Here is a 17391-nt window from a genome sequence, read left to right as displayed (position 1 = left end):
GGAAATAAAAGTTATACAATAATTTGAGAAATGCAGCAAAGTATACATCATTTAAAATCTACATTACCATTATGAACTGTCCAGGAACTGTCTAATAATTTTTTAAATTTTACAATTGAATCACTGATTAGCCTATCTAGCTCCAGAAGACCATTACTCTGCTTAATAGAAAGCATACAAAAAAGGAACAAACTCTATGAACCCAGTTCTCACATTATCTTGCTTGGCGACAAATTGCCCATCACATAATTCCAAATTATGCTTATAAAGAAGTGCCCAAGATAAACTGGTTAAAACGCATTGTTCCAGCACATATGAGTTGCAGATACTAACAAATAAAAGGTTTTCTGACTTCACAATTTGATGGTGCTGTAACAGAACCGCATGTCCAAATGCCAGAAGATAACTAATCAGAAATAAAGTATTTCAATGCCATTGAAATTGTCCATTAATTTCATTATTGTATTAATTTCACTAAACAATGGAGTAGATATGTCTTAAAATAGTTGACCAATGTACTTTTGCAAGCAAAGGATACATCCATCAATTAGATATTTTCCCAAGTTACTTATTAATCAAATTAAACACGTTTGCTCAATGGGCATCAATTTCACATCTTACTTTACTGAATTTTTATTTTTAGATATTTGCTGAACAGACTTGACCAGATTACATTAAACTTGAGTTTGTTCTTGACTTGACAAACCAAAGTTAGCCAATCAACCTTACCCCAGCTTGGTTTCTCAGTGTACCATCTAACATCTAACCTGTCATGTTATCTAACTGTATTGCACTTCATACGTGCGCACTTGAATCATCAACTTCTTCTCAGTTGATTTTGCTATGATATAATGGAATACTTAAAATACCTGTTCTAAATGGCCCATCGTTCTAGGACTAGCTAAACAGTCACACAATTAGAAATGAACTTGATTTATTAATTTCCTCATGTGACCCTCATTGAAGAGCTTTTCTCCATTCTTGGATTACCCTTTCTCTATTGGGTAACAACCCAATGGCTTACCGTTGCATGGCTGCACCATGCTGATACACCCCCCCTTACATGCAAAGTGGGTCAAGTGTTAAATTTCTCCACGTGGTTGGTGAACGCCTCCAGCATACGTCACTATGACGCAGGCCCTTTAATTCTCGCGAGAATTAATATTTTTGGGGGTCCAGGACCCAATTTACATTGACAAATTGCAACATTTTTGGAAACTGGCTCAGTTTGCATTGATTTCTGTTGAAACAAGTTTCAGCAAATTGCTTTATGCATATTTCAAGAGATGCATCCGGTACTCTATTCCTATTGGTCCGTTGGTCGGTATGCAAATTACGCCATACGTCACTTCCAGGTAGAATCGAGCGCCATTTTGTCAAGAACGTTACGGTTCTGGAGTGAATTTATGACAAAAGATCAGAAATAGGAGGGGGGAAAAAATCATTAAGCAATTTACCAGCGTACCAGCGGAAAGTTGGAAAACGTGTTAAGGTTAGTCGGGTGACGGAATTTGGCGCGCAATGTTTTGAGTGGAAAGGGGGTGGGGTGAATAGCTCCCTCTTCCAGCCCTGCCTGGTAGTGAGGCGCTGAGGGTATAGCCGCGTCGGTCGCTATCAGCCCACCCCACCCCCCAGTCCAAGCTCAACAGGAGCCATGCGCCTCCACCCCCTTAAAAAAGAAACAACCCTGCACCTTTAACTCTCATTGACTGAACTGGGTGCTCCTACTAGTTGGTGCCAGTGCGCCTGTGGCTGAGCTGTTTGGAGGGGGTGTCTTCTTAAATTTATATATATATTTTTGCTTTGTCAGAATGTTTTGCTTTGTATTGCCACGGGTTTGTAAATAAGTAGACAGCCAACAGGTGAGCGAGTTCAGTGCAGCCCGGCGACTGGATGCTGCTCCCGGTGCGGGCAGTACCTGGGCTGCACCTCCCCTCTCCGTGCAGCGGAGAGGATGCCTTCAACTTGCTCAAAGGCGCAAACTTGAATGGTTGGTTATGACACTCTGCAAGGCTGGTGGCGGGGGGAAAGGTATATCAGATTTTCCTCGCAAGCTGCCGGCGTGAAGCGTAGCTGTGCCAGGAGAAGCCTTGCGCGGTAATCGGCGCTTGAAGGTTGCATTGAACAATTTTGCTTAAAAGTAACTTCCATAAGCACTTGGTAGTATGGTATTCAAGATGGTTTTTTGGGGGAAGATGCGGCAAAAAAGATCAATATTCATGCAAAACCTATTTTGATGAAACGTGGAATAAAGAAATGCATGCACTTGGGAACTATCTTCCAGAAAGTAAGATGTTCTTCTGCCGCATGTAGTTGATTTGGTGTACTTTCTGGCATTCATTAGTAATACATTGAAAAGTGGTGTAGTGAGAGGAAGAATGTTTATGTACAGTATTGGGGAAACATTGCACCGTAACAACAATACTTGCAATGTTGTATGTTCCACGTGATGGTTAACTTTTGTTTGATCAACATTTTAGGGTCACTCCCACACGTTAGTGGTTCTGTAACAGTCATAAGTGTAAACATGGCTGTAAATATGGCCCATCGCTAGTCAAGATCGAACCAAATTGGTTTGCAAGTGTCCTGTTATTTTTTCGCCCTCCGGGATTACTAAAGTAGTAGAACATTTATTGAATGCAATTTCATCTTGATTTTGGCTACTGTAACAGTTCTTAAGGGTTGTTATGTACCTTTTTTTTGAGATCAGTATTAATTCTGAGCCACTCTAATCTATGCTGATTCCCTTGTTTCTTCCAGTCCAAGTACAGCTAAGCACGTGATCACTGCGATTTATTTCTATTTGAGGAGGCTCTCAGCAAATGCCAGTGAAGGCAAACCAAGTGGGGGCGGAGTTCGGCTTGTTTCAGGTCAGTATTAACCACGTGATCGTTTCCATGGTAACCGTGGCTCATTGGGTTCTGAATGGTGTGATTGGTCCCTGGAAACAAGGTGATTGGAAAGGTGATCTGTCATTGGTCAGCAAGTCTTGCACTTTATTGGTTGGTTGTAATCACCTGAGCACAAATGAATTGCATCACAAAAGCATCAGAGCAGCTTCAATTGTAATTTTTGACCGGATGTGGACCTAATTATATAACGCCAAAATGGACCATTTGGCCCAACTGGTGGATGCTCCACCGGCTTCTTCTTTTCACGCTATTCCTTCTCCCGCATCTAGTTTCCCTGTGGATACTATTCGCCTCACTGCTTCCCTGTAGTGGGAAGTTGCATTTTCTGGATAGCAAAGTTTCTCCTGGATTCATTAATCACTATCTTATATTTGCAACCCCCTGGTTTTAGACTGTCACCAGTGGGAAGCATCTTCTCTACAAATACGCTATCATGTTCAAGACTATTTATCAGTTCACCTCTTGGTATTCTCTTTTCCAGCCTGTTAGTTAATCCTCTCCGTTCTGGTGTCCTTGTAATTCTTGTTGCACCTTTTCTCATGCCTAATTGCATCTCTATATCCTTTTTGCAATATGGAGACCAAAGGGTTTCACAGTAATTTGTTATGAGGGTTATGGATTGGGTTGTTGCACACACATGAGATGTCATACAGGCAAATATGCAATGCACAGGAAATGTATGTTACATTTCACATAATGCAAGTAATATCCACTCCATTTTCAAACACCCTACAGGTAATAAATACAGTTTTATTTCTTCAGTCCAAGTATCGTGCAGCCAGCCCTTTTCTCTATTTACCTGGATCAGTGAAGTACCTAGCCTCATTACTCGTGACCCATGATGGGTACTATGGAGGCCACCTGCAATTCTTTATCCTTTCTTGGAAGCTCAAGAGCTATTGACAATATTCTTTGAGACCCCTGGCCAAACTTTGAATAACAACAATCGATTACTGAGCCAACAAATTGAGAATTAATGTCCCCCTAATGTCTGGTTACAAGACCAAGTTGTTGTTTTATTGCTGTACCAAATATTCCTGAAATGCCAAGTGCAATTGGGTGCAAATAAGCTTTTCTCATCTCAACTGTCAGCTTAGTAGTTATAATTCTTTAACATTGGACTTTGAGACCCGCAAACAAATTTGACTTTTGACTGACTTTTTTCCACATGGGCTTTCCCTCAGTGCTATTTTCGTCTCAGTTACTGTCTGAATTTGGGATGGAAAAATTGGCAGATGGGAACCTTCCTATGCTATTGAAACTCACTATTTTCCAGCAATAGTATTTGTGATTGTCCTGTTTTAAGGAATATAGCTGCCTGAAGAATTTGACAAAATCAATTGACTTCAGCAATTCTTCACAACCTTATATTGTCATTGCTTTGATGGAAACTGTCCAGGCTGCAGCTGTTATTCACCCCTGATCACACTCTGCTTCTCCCAGCTCCTCTGCGTTTTTTCTCCATCTGCATCTTGGCTTGTTCGACACTGCATTTTCTCTTGAAATTAATTCTCAATTGCCCTGTTTCCCAGTCCCTACAGTTTGTTTCTCACATATCCTTTCTTCCCTCAGTCTGCACCAAGTGATTCTTCTGCTTTGATTTTCATCTCAACCACCCTTGTCCCACTCTGATTTCACTGCCCTTCAGTAACACCTCAATCCCTTAACGTCTTTTGGATATTCTCTCCCAGCTCCCAAACCCGTGGCATTTGGTACTCTGTTCATCACATTATAGATGAAGCATTGATCTGTTCAGTCATCTCTTGTTCCCTTCCTTTCCTCTTTGTTGTCTGTATGTTATCTCACACTTCGACCAGTTTATTACCACAATGTTTTCCCCAGGTGCCCTTGTTTGCGAGATGAACAAATGACAGACACGGGTTATGGTTTTATTCACAGTTCTCTCATTCTCTCAATATAATTCAGACTCCCGATGCAGGAGACTGGCCAGGCTACATCACTCAATGTGGATATCTTCTCTGGGCACGGAACCCACGGTTCCCCTTTTCTTGCGATGATTGTGGCAGGGGACTCCCAGGTTATTGCTGAAGATCTTTTCCGATGTTCCTTCTTTTATATTGATTCTGCTAGCACTGAGTCACTGCTGCCTCATGGGTTTGGTCCCGGCCCCGGGGCACTGGCTGTGTGGAGTTTGCACATTCCGTGACTGCGTGGATCTCACCCCTCAGCCCAAAGATGTGCAGGGTAGGTGGATTGGCCACGCTAAATTGCTCCATAATTGAAAAAATGGTTTTAAAAGGTATACGCCACATACCCGGCCTGAGTTCTATTTTTCCATCCAGACTTAAGCTCATTAATGGGAATAAACAGGATACTCCTGTTCTGCCAGGGTGATTCAATCAAGATTTATTGTCCTCTGAAACACTCTTTCTGACCAGTTATTAGCCCATTATGGAGTCTGCTGGCCTTTTTGTTTGTCCTGCTATGATGTTCATCTGCTTCATTCATAGCATTGTCTTGTTCATAAATGTAAATACATGGGATCACTAGTTTGGGCAGTACTATTTCCTAGAGTGAGTTCAAGATGCATACAATATTCAAAGCATATTCAATTATATGTTCAGAAACCAATTTCTATGTCTCATTACAGACTCCACTTTTAATTGATCTCCCATTTGTCTTTTTCCAACTTTTAAACATAACCATCGTAAAAGCTTGATATATGGTAACAAGAACAACAGCAATAATAACAACATGCAATATACCCTGTATCCAAGGGTGTATTTCCACTTTAGAGCCCCAATCCCAAATATTGTCCCACCAAGTTATTTCTTTTAACTGCTTGATGTTATTACTCTCATGTTTCTTGTTCTACCTGAATATATGTCTTGTGCATCCTTTTTAACCTTTTCTCTAATTTCTTCAATTGTACAGGCAACAACTTTCTTCTGTAAGATTGCTCTCTTTATAGTTTTGCCGCTTCCCTCTAAGTAGCGCTCAGCTTGACTTTATGTATGCCTATTTCCCATATATCCTACTTTAAAAAAAAAAAAAAAAATGTTTTTATTCTCCATTTTCACATTTTCCTTCAACATTTACACCCCACCCACAAACAGTAAACGGTAACAAATACAAAATCAATCCCCTTAACAATAACAACGATCCCATCCTCCCACCACCCCAAATGATGGCCCACCTGTCAATATATGCATCCAATAATACAAACCCTCCCACGGTGGAAACAAAAAAACAAAGGAAAAAGAAAAAGGAGTCCGGGACCGCCCATGGTCACCATTAACCTATAGAGTGTGTCTTCCCCCCCCCCCCCCCCCCCCCCCCCCAAAAAAACACTCAACGCCATCCAACCTCTGAAAGAGTACCGTACATGATACCCAAGCGTTGTAAACACCTCTCCCACACCTTCTCCAACTCCTCCCGTCCACTGCCTCTTGTAAAACTCCTCCCCCCCCCCCCCCCCCCAACCTCTGTTCCTTTCCCCCCCCCCCCTCCCCCACAACTTTTCACCCGGCTAGACCACTCGGACCCTGTTCTGCCAAGGCTCCGATGGCCGCAGCCCCTCCCCCACCTCACTTCCGTTCACTGACTGGCTTAAACGGGCCAGCGTGGAGGCCCCCGCCCGGGTCCCTTTCCCCCTTGGAAAGCCCAGAAATCCCCTTTTAGCACACAAACCCCGCATATCCACCTACACCCCAAAGAGCCCTCATTTCGAGTGAAAGTCCCATCACTTCCCTTGTCCAAATATATACAACATTGGCTCCTTTAGCCCATACACCCGCACGCAGTGAAACAAAAAAGAAGAAAATACAGTCATGATGGCACATGACCATTTCTCAATTCTGCCACAGTCCTTCTGCCTTCCCAAACTCCTCCGCTGCTTCCGCCATTCCAAAATAAAAGTCCTTGAGCTTGTAAGTCACCCTCCGCTTCGCTGGATATACAATGCCGCACTGCACCTTGCTAATGTACAGTGTCCTCTTCACCCGGTTGAAGGCAGCCCGCCTCCTCGCCAGCTCCACTGTAAAGTCCTGGTATACACGTATACCAGCTCCAGCCCACAGCACCACCCGCTTCTGCTTGGCCCAGCACAGGACTTTCTCCTTCACACTGTACCTACGAAAGCACCGAGTCACTGCCCTTGGCGGCTCACTCGCCTTTGGTGCAGGCCTCCAAGACTGATGAGCCCGATCCAGTTCATATTGGGAGGGATCCTCCCCCTCCACCAATAGTTTCGCCAGCATCGCGGCAAAATACTCAGTTGGCCTCGGTCCTTCAACTCCTTCCGGCAGCCCCACAATCCTCAAATTCTGTCACCTGGATCTGTTTTCCAGGTCTTCCATTTTTCCTCGCAGATCCTTGTTAATCGCCATCACCTTCCGCATCTCCTTCCCCATCGAGGTAAGTTGATCACCGTGCTGCAATAATGTCTCCTCTACTTCTTTCTGCGCCTCCCTGCACATTCGCCACCGCTCGCACCGCCGTCATCACCGGGGAAATCGCCTCCACCAGCAGCACACTCAACCTCCCTCATCTCCTTCCTCATTGTTTCCATGTATTTTGTAAACTGCCTTTCGAATTCTGCAGCCATCACCTTAGTTATTTCTGCAGCCGTAAGCAATGCGGCCTCCTCTGGTGCTCCAGCCTCCATTTTCCTTGGTGACCCCATGGTGACCTTTCCACTCCCCAACGGACCTTCAGCTGTTTTTGTTCCGCCGTTGTTTTGCTCACCCTCGACATTTTCCTTTACTGTGCCTCCTCTGTGCCTTCTCCCTGCTTTTGTCGCCTCCGCGGACCCTGGGACCGGGTTTAAAGCCCCGAAAATGCTGTTCCCGAACGAGAGCCCTCCATTGTGCGGCTGCCTCCCGCCCGCCGTCACCGGAAGTGCCATATATCCTACTTTTTAATGTTTTGTTTGCGTTATAGTTATCATTGTAAACCTAAATTCTCAATGGTCACAGCTCAAACCTTTTGTCTCTGCTAACATAGCGTCTCCGCTAACATACCCAATTTATGTCCTCTGAATGTTTAAATGACACAGTACAGGTAAAAGTAACAAACAAATTTTATGCCACCTTAAATTGTAGAGGAGACTCCTCCATTATCTCATCATTGTTCTCGACCCTTCTTTCTTAGTTCATGAGTGGTGTGATCTGCACTGATAGTATGTTTTATTCCTCTAAGTTTTTGACTCCCGTTCCCTAACCCCAGATAATTAAGTGATGCAAGAATCCCACCATCTGTTGCAGCTTCATTGACGCTCCCTAAATTTAACATTAAGTACATAGAATTTAAAAAATGGATTTTACACATGTATTCATTACCTGAGTCAGCATTTACTCAGTATGGATAACACACACACAAAAAATATACTTTTATAAAATATCCCAGAATCAAATGGTGACATCATAAGCTGAGAATGTTTAATTTTCCTCCTTTTGAACAATGAAATGGTTTCAAAACTCAAACCCATACAGACTAACTGCCATTGCCCTTTGTCAAAATTGAAAATTTGTTTATTATCCCCTTTAACACGAGTTGCTATTTTCACAGTTGAAATTTAATCAGTTGGATCTCGAGAGCAATTATATCCTGGCATGATGATTTTAACGGAACAGTCAAATTATCCAACCTACAATTGGTGTGGAAGTTAAGTGTAACTAATCTCAAGTTGCTTTTTAATTAAGTACCCCGTGTCCACCCCCATCTGCTTCATGAACCCTTTTAGTTCCTTTGTCATTGCTGGCACCCTGCCCGTTTTCGAGCTTGACCGGTTCAAGCCAGGGTCAATAACTGTGTTGAAGTCCCCTCCCGTGACCAACCTATGCGAGTCCAGGTCCGGTATCACCCCCAGCATCCTCTTTATAAACTCCACATCATCCCAATTTGGCGCATACACATTTACTAATACCACCTGCACCCCTCCAGTTTTCCATTGACCATAATGTACTGACCTCCCACATCCGAAACAATTCTACCCGCCTCAAACGCCATCCGTTTATTGATCAGGATCGCGACCCCTCTAGTCTTTGAATCCAGTCCCGAGTGAAAGACCTGACTGACCCAGCCTTTCCTCCATCTAATCTGGTCAGTTACTCTAAGATGTGTCTCCTGCAACATTACCACGTCTGCCTTCAGTGCCCTAAGGTAATTAGTGGCTCCCGCTCGGGTCGGACTTTTGGACCTTTCCCCCCAGTTTTCTACCGGACTTGAACTGTAAAACTGAAGACCAAGGCAATTGTGTACGGAATTCCCACATCGGTGCATGGAGAGAAGGATGAGAACTGCTCGTAGAGGCAGAAACAGAAAGACTGAGAAGGCTTGGGCTGAAGCTGCAGCGGAAGACAGCATGGTGGAGAACCGGACCTCTGGTTTGTCGACCCACAACACACTTGCCCTCTTGACCAGTCCATTTAACCCTCGAACATTCCAGGTGATCAGCCTAGTTGGGGGGATCATTGACCCCCCCCCCCCTCGCCGATCAGCCAACCCCTGTTTTGGGCCCGCCTCCAGGCAGCCTCCGCCCCCAACCTCCTCTCTGTCCCTTGGCCCAAGTCCCTCCCTCGTCAGCAGAACATTTCTTCCGCCCCCCTCACCCGTTAGTAACAACACTCTGTAACCCAACCCCTTTGATAAACCGAACATATGCACACCCCGCACTGCGCTTCCGTGAGCTAGCCCGTCCAGCTAGCTTGGTGGCCCCCATCCCTGGCGCCGGATAGTCTCCCACCTATTGTTCCCTCCCCACCCTCCTCTGCTCATACAAACATACTCCCAACATCAAACAATCCCCACACAGTTGCCTGACAGAAAAACACCAAAATCTAAACCAGCACACCTCCGTCCCCCAACAGTGCAAATGAAAACCGTAACTCATTCAGCTCTGCCACTGGTCCCAAATCAATACAGAAGGCATTACAAACAGCTTCCACAAAACAAAAAACAGCTTCCTTGCGAGTGGTCTGTGAGCCCTGTCCAACTCCAAGGACCGGGAGAATGCCCCCATCCCCCAGCAGCTTCTCAAACATATCTGCGATGTATGCCCCTTCGGACCCCTCCGGGAGTCCAACGATTCTCAAGTTCTGCCGGCGGGACCTATTCTCTAGGTCCTCCACCTTCTCCAGGAGCTTCTTCTGCTGGTCTCTCAGCATCCCCAGCTCCAACTCCACCGCAGTTTGATGTTCCTCCTTCTCAACCAGCGCCTTCTCCACGTTCTGGATCGCCTGATCTTGGGAGCCCAATCTAAGCTCCAGCCGCTCAATCGACTCTTATCGGGTCCGAGCAGTCCTGTTTCTGCTTAGAAAAGCCTTCCTGAATAACTTGCATCAGCTGCTCCGTTGACCGCTGGGTCGTCGAACCGGAGGTCCGGTTCTCCGCCATGCTGTCTCCCGCTGCAGCTTCAGCCCAAGCCTTCTCGGTCTTTCTGTTTCTGCCTCTACGAGCAGTTCTCATCCTTCTCTCCATGCACCGATGTGGGAATTCCGTGCACAAATGCCTCTGTCTTCAGTTCAAGTCCGGTAGAAAATCGGGGGGGGAAGGTCCAAAAGTCCGACCCGAACGGGAGCCACCAAATGTGCGACTTGTGCACCAAATAGCTGCCACCGGAAGTCTCTAAATTTCAATTCTAAACCGAAAGGGACAGTTGGGTACAGAAGTGTGCGCCTAGGTGAGAGTGTGCTGCAGGCTGGATCAAACCCACAGGCTGTATGTTTGATACCCTTGCCCTAAGCTCTGGAATCGCCTCCCTAAACGAGTTCACCTCTATCACTTTTAAAGCTCATCTGCTTTTTGTCACTTTTCCATGCCTTGACATCTCTTTTTTTTTTTTCCTGATTTATACTGCCTTTCCAATGCTTTTTGTGTTGAACGATGGTATGTAAATCCAAATGTTGTTTCTCAACTTTCAGAAGTTAAGGTGACAGACTGCTGCTACAAACTGAACTTGTAAGGCTTTGATCTTGAAAATGCCGATTGAAATATGTGCAATTTTCCATCGGTGGTTATCTTCCAGGATTCTATAGACTCTGGAGTCCTGCAGTCTGGAGGGTAGCTAATGTAATTTTACTATTTAAAAAGAGAGGTAGAGAGAAAACCGGGAATTATCTAGAATCCATTATTGAAGCTTTTATAGCAGAGCACTTAGAAAATAGTGGCCGGATGAGACGGTCAGTATGGATTTATGAAGTGGAAATCTACTGGAATTCTTCGAGGATGTAACTAGAGTTGACTAGGGGGAGCCAGTGGATGTGATATATTTGGATTTTCAGAAGGCTTTAGACAAAGTCCCGCATAAGAGATTAGTATGCAAAATTAAAGTGCATGGGATTTGGGGTAGTTATTGAGATGGATAGAAAACTGGTTGGCAGACAGGAAACAGAGGAGGAATAAATGGGTCTTTTTTCAAATTGGCAGGCAGTGACTAGTGGGGTGGAGTATCGGAGGCATCGGTGCTAAGACACTAGCTATTCACTATATATTAATGATTTAGATGAGGGAACAAAATATAATATCTCCAAATTTGCAGAAGACACCAAGTCGGGTGGGAGGATAAGCTGTGAGAAGGATGCAGAGATCCTTCAGTGTGATTTGGACAAGTTGATGCAAATGAATGGCAGATGCAGTATAATTTGTAGAAATGCGAGATTATCCACTTTGGTAGCAAAAACGAGAAGGCAGTCTATTATCCGAAAGGCCATTAAGTAGGAGGGGAACTGTGCAACGAGACCTGGGTGTCTTCGTATACCAGTCACTGAAGGTGAGCATGCAGGTACTGCAGGCGGTAACGAAGGCAAATGGTATGTTGACCTTCATAGCGAGAGTACAGGAGCAAGGATGTTTGGCTGCAATTATGCAGGGCCTTGGTGAGGCCCCGGATGGAATATTGTGTGCAGTTTTGGCCCCCTTATCTGAGGAAGGATGTTTTTGCTCTAGAGGGAGTGTGGCCAAGGTTTACCAGACTGATTCCTGGAATGGCAGGACTGGCATATGAGGAGAGATTGAACCGGTTAGGATTGTATTCGCTGGAGTTCAGAAGAATGATGGGGGAATCTCATAGAAACCTATAAAATTCTAACAGGACTAGACAGGGTAGATGCAGGAAGGATGTTCCCATTGGTGGATGTGTCCAGAATCAGGGGTCACAGTCTTGAGGATAGGGGGTAAACCATTTAGGACCGAGATGAGGAGCAATTTCTTCACCCAGGGAGTGGTCGGCCTGTGAAATTTGTCGTCACAAGAAATAGACGAGGCCAAAACATTGCATGTTTTCAAGAAGCAGGTAGCTATAGCCCTTGGTATGAAGGGGATAAACAAATTTTGGGGGATAAGCTATTGAGTTGGATGATCAGCTACCATAATGAACAGTGGAGCAGGCTCGAAGGGTCAAATGGCCTCCTCTTATTTTCTATGTTTTTATGAAAGGGAAATTAGTATCTTAAAGCAGAAGCCAGCATTTGTTGCCCATCCCAAATTGCCCTTTATCTGATTGGCTACTAGACCATTTCAGACTGAAGTTTAAAAAAAAAAAATGTATTCAAATTTTTCAATAAACCCCCCCCCCCCCCCCCCCCCCCCCCCCCCCCCAAACAAGAAGAAAGAAACAAGAACACAAGCAGAAATTATACATTGGATTTCCCCCATATACAATAACCCCCCATATAACAGTAAAAAAACACAAATAGGGACCCCCCCCCTTGCCCCTGGGCTGCTGCTGACCTCCTCCTAACGCTCCGCGAGATAGTCTAGGAACGGTTGCCACCGCCTGAGGAGCCCTTGCACAGACCCTTGCAAGGCAAACTTTATCCTCCCCAGCGTGATGAACCCTGCCATGTGATCCAAGCTTCCACACTAGGGGGCTTTGCATCTTTCCATAGTAGCAAAATCCTCCGCTGGGCTACCAGGGACGCAAAGGCCAGAATACCGGCCTCTTTCGCCTCCTGCACTCCCGGCTCATCTGATACCCCAAATAATGCTAATCCCCAGCTCTGCTTGACCCGGGCGTTCGCTACCTTGGACATTGTCCTCGCAAAACCCATCCAGCGCCGGGCACGACCAGAACATATGGACGTGATTTGCCGGGCTCCCCGAGCACCTCCCACATCTTGTCCTCCACCCCAAAGAACCTACTCAACCTCGCCCCTGTCATATATGCTCTGTGAGTAACTTTGAACTGTATTAGGCTGAGCCTGGCGCAAGAGGAGGAAGAATTAACCCTACTCGGGGCATCAGCCCACAGACCCTCATCTATCTCCTCCCCAAGCTCCTCCTCCCACTTGCCCTTTAACTCCTCCACCGAGGCCTCCTCCTCTTCCTGCAGCTCCTGGTAAATCGCCGAAACCTTGCCTTCTCCAACCCATACACCCGAAGTCACCCTGTCCTGAATCCCACGTGCCGGAAGCAGTGGGAATTCCCTCACCTGCCGCCTCACAAATGCCCTCACTTGCATGTACCTGAAAGCGTTTCCCGGGGGTAGCCCAAACTTCTCCTCCAGCGCCCCTAGGCTCGCAAACATCCCATCGATGAACAGGCCCCCCATTCTTCTAATCCCTGCCCGTTGCCAGCTCCGAAACCCCCCCCCCCCCCCCATCCATCCTTCCCGGGACGAACCGATGGTTCTCCCGAATCGGAGACCAAACCGAGGCTCCCACCTCGCCCCTGTGTCGCCTCCACTGCCCCCAGATCTTCAGTGTCGCCGCCACCACCGGACTCGTGGTGTACCTTGTCGGCGAGAGCGGCAGCGGTGCCGTCGCCAGCGCCCTCAGGCTCGTGCCCACACAGGACGCCATCTCTAGCCTCTTCCCCTCCGCCCCCTCTCCCACCATTACCCACTTGGGGATCATCGCCACATTGGCTGCCCAATAATAGCCACACAAATTCGGCAGCGCCAGCCCCCCCTGTCCCTGCTACGCTCCAGAAACACCCTCTTCACCCTTGGGGTCTCATTCACCCACACAAATCCCATGATGCTCCTGCTTACCCGTTTGAAAAAGGCTTTGGGGATCAAAATGGGAAGGCACTGGAACACAAAGAGAAACCTCTGAAGGACCGTCATTTTGACCGACTGCACCCTACCGGCTAGTGAGAGTGGCAGCATATCCCATCTTTTAAAATCCTCCTCCATCTGCTCCACCAACCGCATCAAATTGAGCTTGTGCAGGGCCCCCCCAACTCCTAGCTACTTGGATCCCTAGGTACCGAAAGCTCCTTTCCACCCTCTTCAGCGGTAGCTCGTCTATCCCCCTTCCCTGGTTCCCTGAATGCACCACAAAGAGCTCACTCTTCCCTACGTTGAGTTTATACCCTGAAAAGTCCCCAAACTCCCTAAGAATCCGCATGACCTCCGCCATCGCCTCCACTGGATCCGCAACATACAACAACAGGTCATAGGCATACAACGACACCCGGTAGTGCCATGGCCAGCGGCTCAATTGCCAGTGCAAACAACAAGGGGGATAAGGGACACCCCTGCTTCGTCCCCCGGTACAGCCAAAAGTACCCCGCCCTCCACCGGTTCGTAGCCACACTCGCCACCGGGGCTCTATTATAGCAGCCTGACCCAACTGATGAACCCCTCCCTGAACCCAAACCTCCGCAACACTTCCCAAAGATACTCCCACTCCACCCGATCAAAGGCCTTCTCCGCGTCCATAGCTGCCACTACCTCCGCTTCCCCCGCCACCGAGGGCATCATAGTCACATTGAGGAGACTCCGCACATTTGTATTTAGCTGCCTACCCTTCACAAATCCCGTCTGGTCCTCGTGAATCACCCCCGGGACACAGTCCTCAATTCTCGTAGCTAGCACCTTCGGCAGCAACTTAGCGTCAACATTGAGGACCGCGATCGGTCTATACGACCCACATTGCAATGGATCCTTGTCCCGCTTCAAGGTTAAAGAAATCAGCGCCCTGGACATTGTTGGGAGCAAGGTCCCCCCCCTCCCTCGCCTTATTACAAGTCCTCACTAGCAACGGGCCCAGCAGGCCCACGTATTTCCTGTAAAATTCAACCGGGAACCCATCCGGCCCCGGGGCCTTCCCAGCCTGCATGTCCCCCAATCCTTTAACTAGCTCCTCCAGCCCAATTGGCGCCCCCAAACCAGCCACCTTCTCCTCCTCCACCCTTGGGAACCTCGGCTGAAGCTAGGAATCGTCGCATCCCTTCCTCCCCCGCTGGGGGCTCAGATCTGTACAGATCCCCAGAGAAGTCCCTAAATACCTTGTTTATTCTCACCGCACTCTGCACCGTATTCCCCCCTCGATCCCTAACTCCACCGATCTCCCTCGCTGCCTCCCTCTTACGAAGCTGATGTGCCAGCATCCGACTCGCCTTCTCCCCATACTCATTCGCCGCCCCTTCCGCTTTCCTCCACTGTGCCTCTGCTTTCCCCGTGGTCATCAGGTCAAATTCCGTCTGGATGTTCCGTCGCTCCCTAAAGTAGCCCCTCCTTGGGGGGCCTCTGCATAACTCCTGTCCACCCTTAAAATCTCCCCCATCAACCTCTCTCTCTCTCCCTCCTCTCTCTCTTCTCCCTGTGGGCCCTAATGGAGATTAGCTCTCCCCTGACCGCCGCCTTCAACGCCCCCCAGACTACCCCCGTTGTCGTTGGCCTCCGAGTATCTTTCAATACACTCCCGCACCCGCCCGCACACCCCCTCATCTGCCAACAGTGCCACATTGAGGCGCCACAGCGGGCGCTGGTCCCTCTCCACCCCCAACTCCAGCTCCACCCAATGCAGGGTGTGATCCGAGATGGCTATGGCCGAATATTCCGTTCCCTCCACTTTTGGGATTAGCGCCCTACTCAAAATGAAAAAAATCTATGGACGTGGGAAAAGAAGGAAAATTCCCTGGCCTGTGGCCTGGCAAACCTCCATGGATCCACTCCCCCCAGCTGGTCCATAAACCCCCTGAGCACCTTGGCCGCAGCCGGCCTCTTACCCGTCCTGGACCTAGAACGGTCCAGTGCTGGGTCCAGCACCGTGTTGAAGTGCCCCCCCCATTATCAAGGTTCCTACCTCCAAATCCGGCCTTAGCCCGGTTAAAACCAGCCCTCTTCTTGGCCACCTCCGCACTCCAGTCCTGGTAAATTCGGATCTCCGTGTTCTCCCACCTGCTGCTCCGTTCTTTTTTGGCCCATCTCAGGACACACTCTCTGTCCATAAAGCGGTGGAACCTCACCACTACAGCCCTTGGCGGCTCGTTGGCTTTGGGTCTCCTTGCCAGGACCCGATGAGCCCCATCCAGCTCCAGGGGCCTCGGGGAAAGCTCCCGCACCCATCAGCGAATTGAGCATCGTGCTCATATATGCCCCGGCATCGGGCCCCTCCACTCCTTCAGGGAGACCCAGGATCCGAAGATTCTTCCTCCTCGGCCTATTCTCTAGGTCCTCAAATTTTTCCTGCCACCTCTTGTGCACGCCTCGTGTGCCTCCACCTTCACCGCCAGGCCCAAGATCTCGTCCTCGTTCTCCGAGGCTTTTTGCCGCACCTCCCGGATCGCCGCCCCTTGGGCCTTTGGGTCTCCACAAGCTTCTCAATCGCCGCCTTCATTGGCGCCAGCATTTCTGTCTTCAGCTGTGCAAAGCAGTGTTTAAGAAACTCCTGCGCCCACGCTGCTTGGCCTCCACCCGCCGCCATCTTGCTTTTCCTCCCTCTCACTTTCCGCTGCACCAGGATCACTTTTTTAACCACGCCACTCCTGGTTCAATCCATAGTGTCGGGGGAACCTTGCTGTCACCTTCCCACACTGGGAGCCGTCGAACAATTGCCGTTGGGGCCCCTCTGAAGAGCCCAAAAGTCCGTTCCCGGCGGGAGCTGCCGAACGTGCGACCTACCTCGGCATAGCCGCAACCGGAAGTCATTTCAGAGGGAAGTTAAGAGTCCACCACATTGCTGTGGGTCTGGAGTCATGTAGACCAGACCAGGTACAGGGTGGAGAAGCTGACCTCCACCTCAACAGGACCGGACTGCGAGCAATTAGCGAGGGAAGGCTAAAACATCTGCCCCGCACCTGCCTACAGCTCTGGCAGATCCGACACCCCAAATATGACCCCCAGGGAACTGGGCTCCAAGTCTACGTGTAGGATCGCTGACGATGCTGAAAAACAACCTCTTTAAATTTTGCCAACTTCGACAAGACCAGAGCAGATGTGCATGATTGGCTGGACCCCTCCCACACTGCTCGCAAATGTCCTCCACTCCTCAAACAGGCTGTTCATCCTCAACCTCGTCAGGTGCGTCCTGTGTCTTATCCCCAGCCTTGCGCACGAGGTTGGATGGGTTCACCCTCTGCAACACAACCCCTCCTCCTGTATCATCCCCAGCTCCTCCCACTTGACCTTAACCACCTCCTGCGACGTCATATCCACCTCCAAAATCTGACAACAAGTTGTCGAGATGACCCCTCCCTCTAACCCCATCGCCGACTGCACCCCCATCAACAACCAGGAGGGCGGTGTCATTGAAACATTGGGAAAGCCTTCCTCGCAAAGTCCCACACTTGC

At 48.2% G+C, this 17391-nt stretch overlaps 1 protein-coding gene across 1 annotated transcript in view; it reads left to right on the top strand.

Moving 5' to 3' along the window:
• The first annotated feature begins 1355 nt into the window (after positions 1-1355).
• The window catches only part of LOC140425409 (activity-dependent neuroprotector homeobox protein 2-like), a 109600-nt gene continuing 93564 nt past the window's right edge, over positions 1356-17391 (top strand). Inside the window, exons 1-2 of the mRNA XM_072509659.1 lie at positions 1356-1492; positions 2761-2870. The gene's annotated coding sequence lies outside the window, so the exon portion shown is untranslated. The remainder of the gene's footprint in view (positions 1493-2760; positions 2871-17391) is intronic.

Source organism: Scyliorhinus torazame, chromosome 6, assembly GCF_047496885.1.
Source record: "Scyliorhinus torazame isolate Kashiwa2021f chromosome 6, sScyTor2.1, whole genome shotgun sequence".
In the NCBI taxonomy this organism is placed as follows: Eukaryota; Metazoa; Chordata; class Chondrichthyes; order Carcharhiniformes; family Scyliorhinidae; genus Scyliorhinus; species Scyliorhinus torazame.
This window is presented reverse-complemented; position numbering and strand designations above follow the sequence as displayed.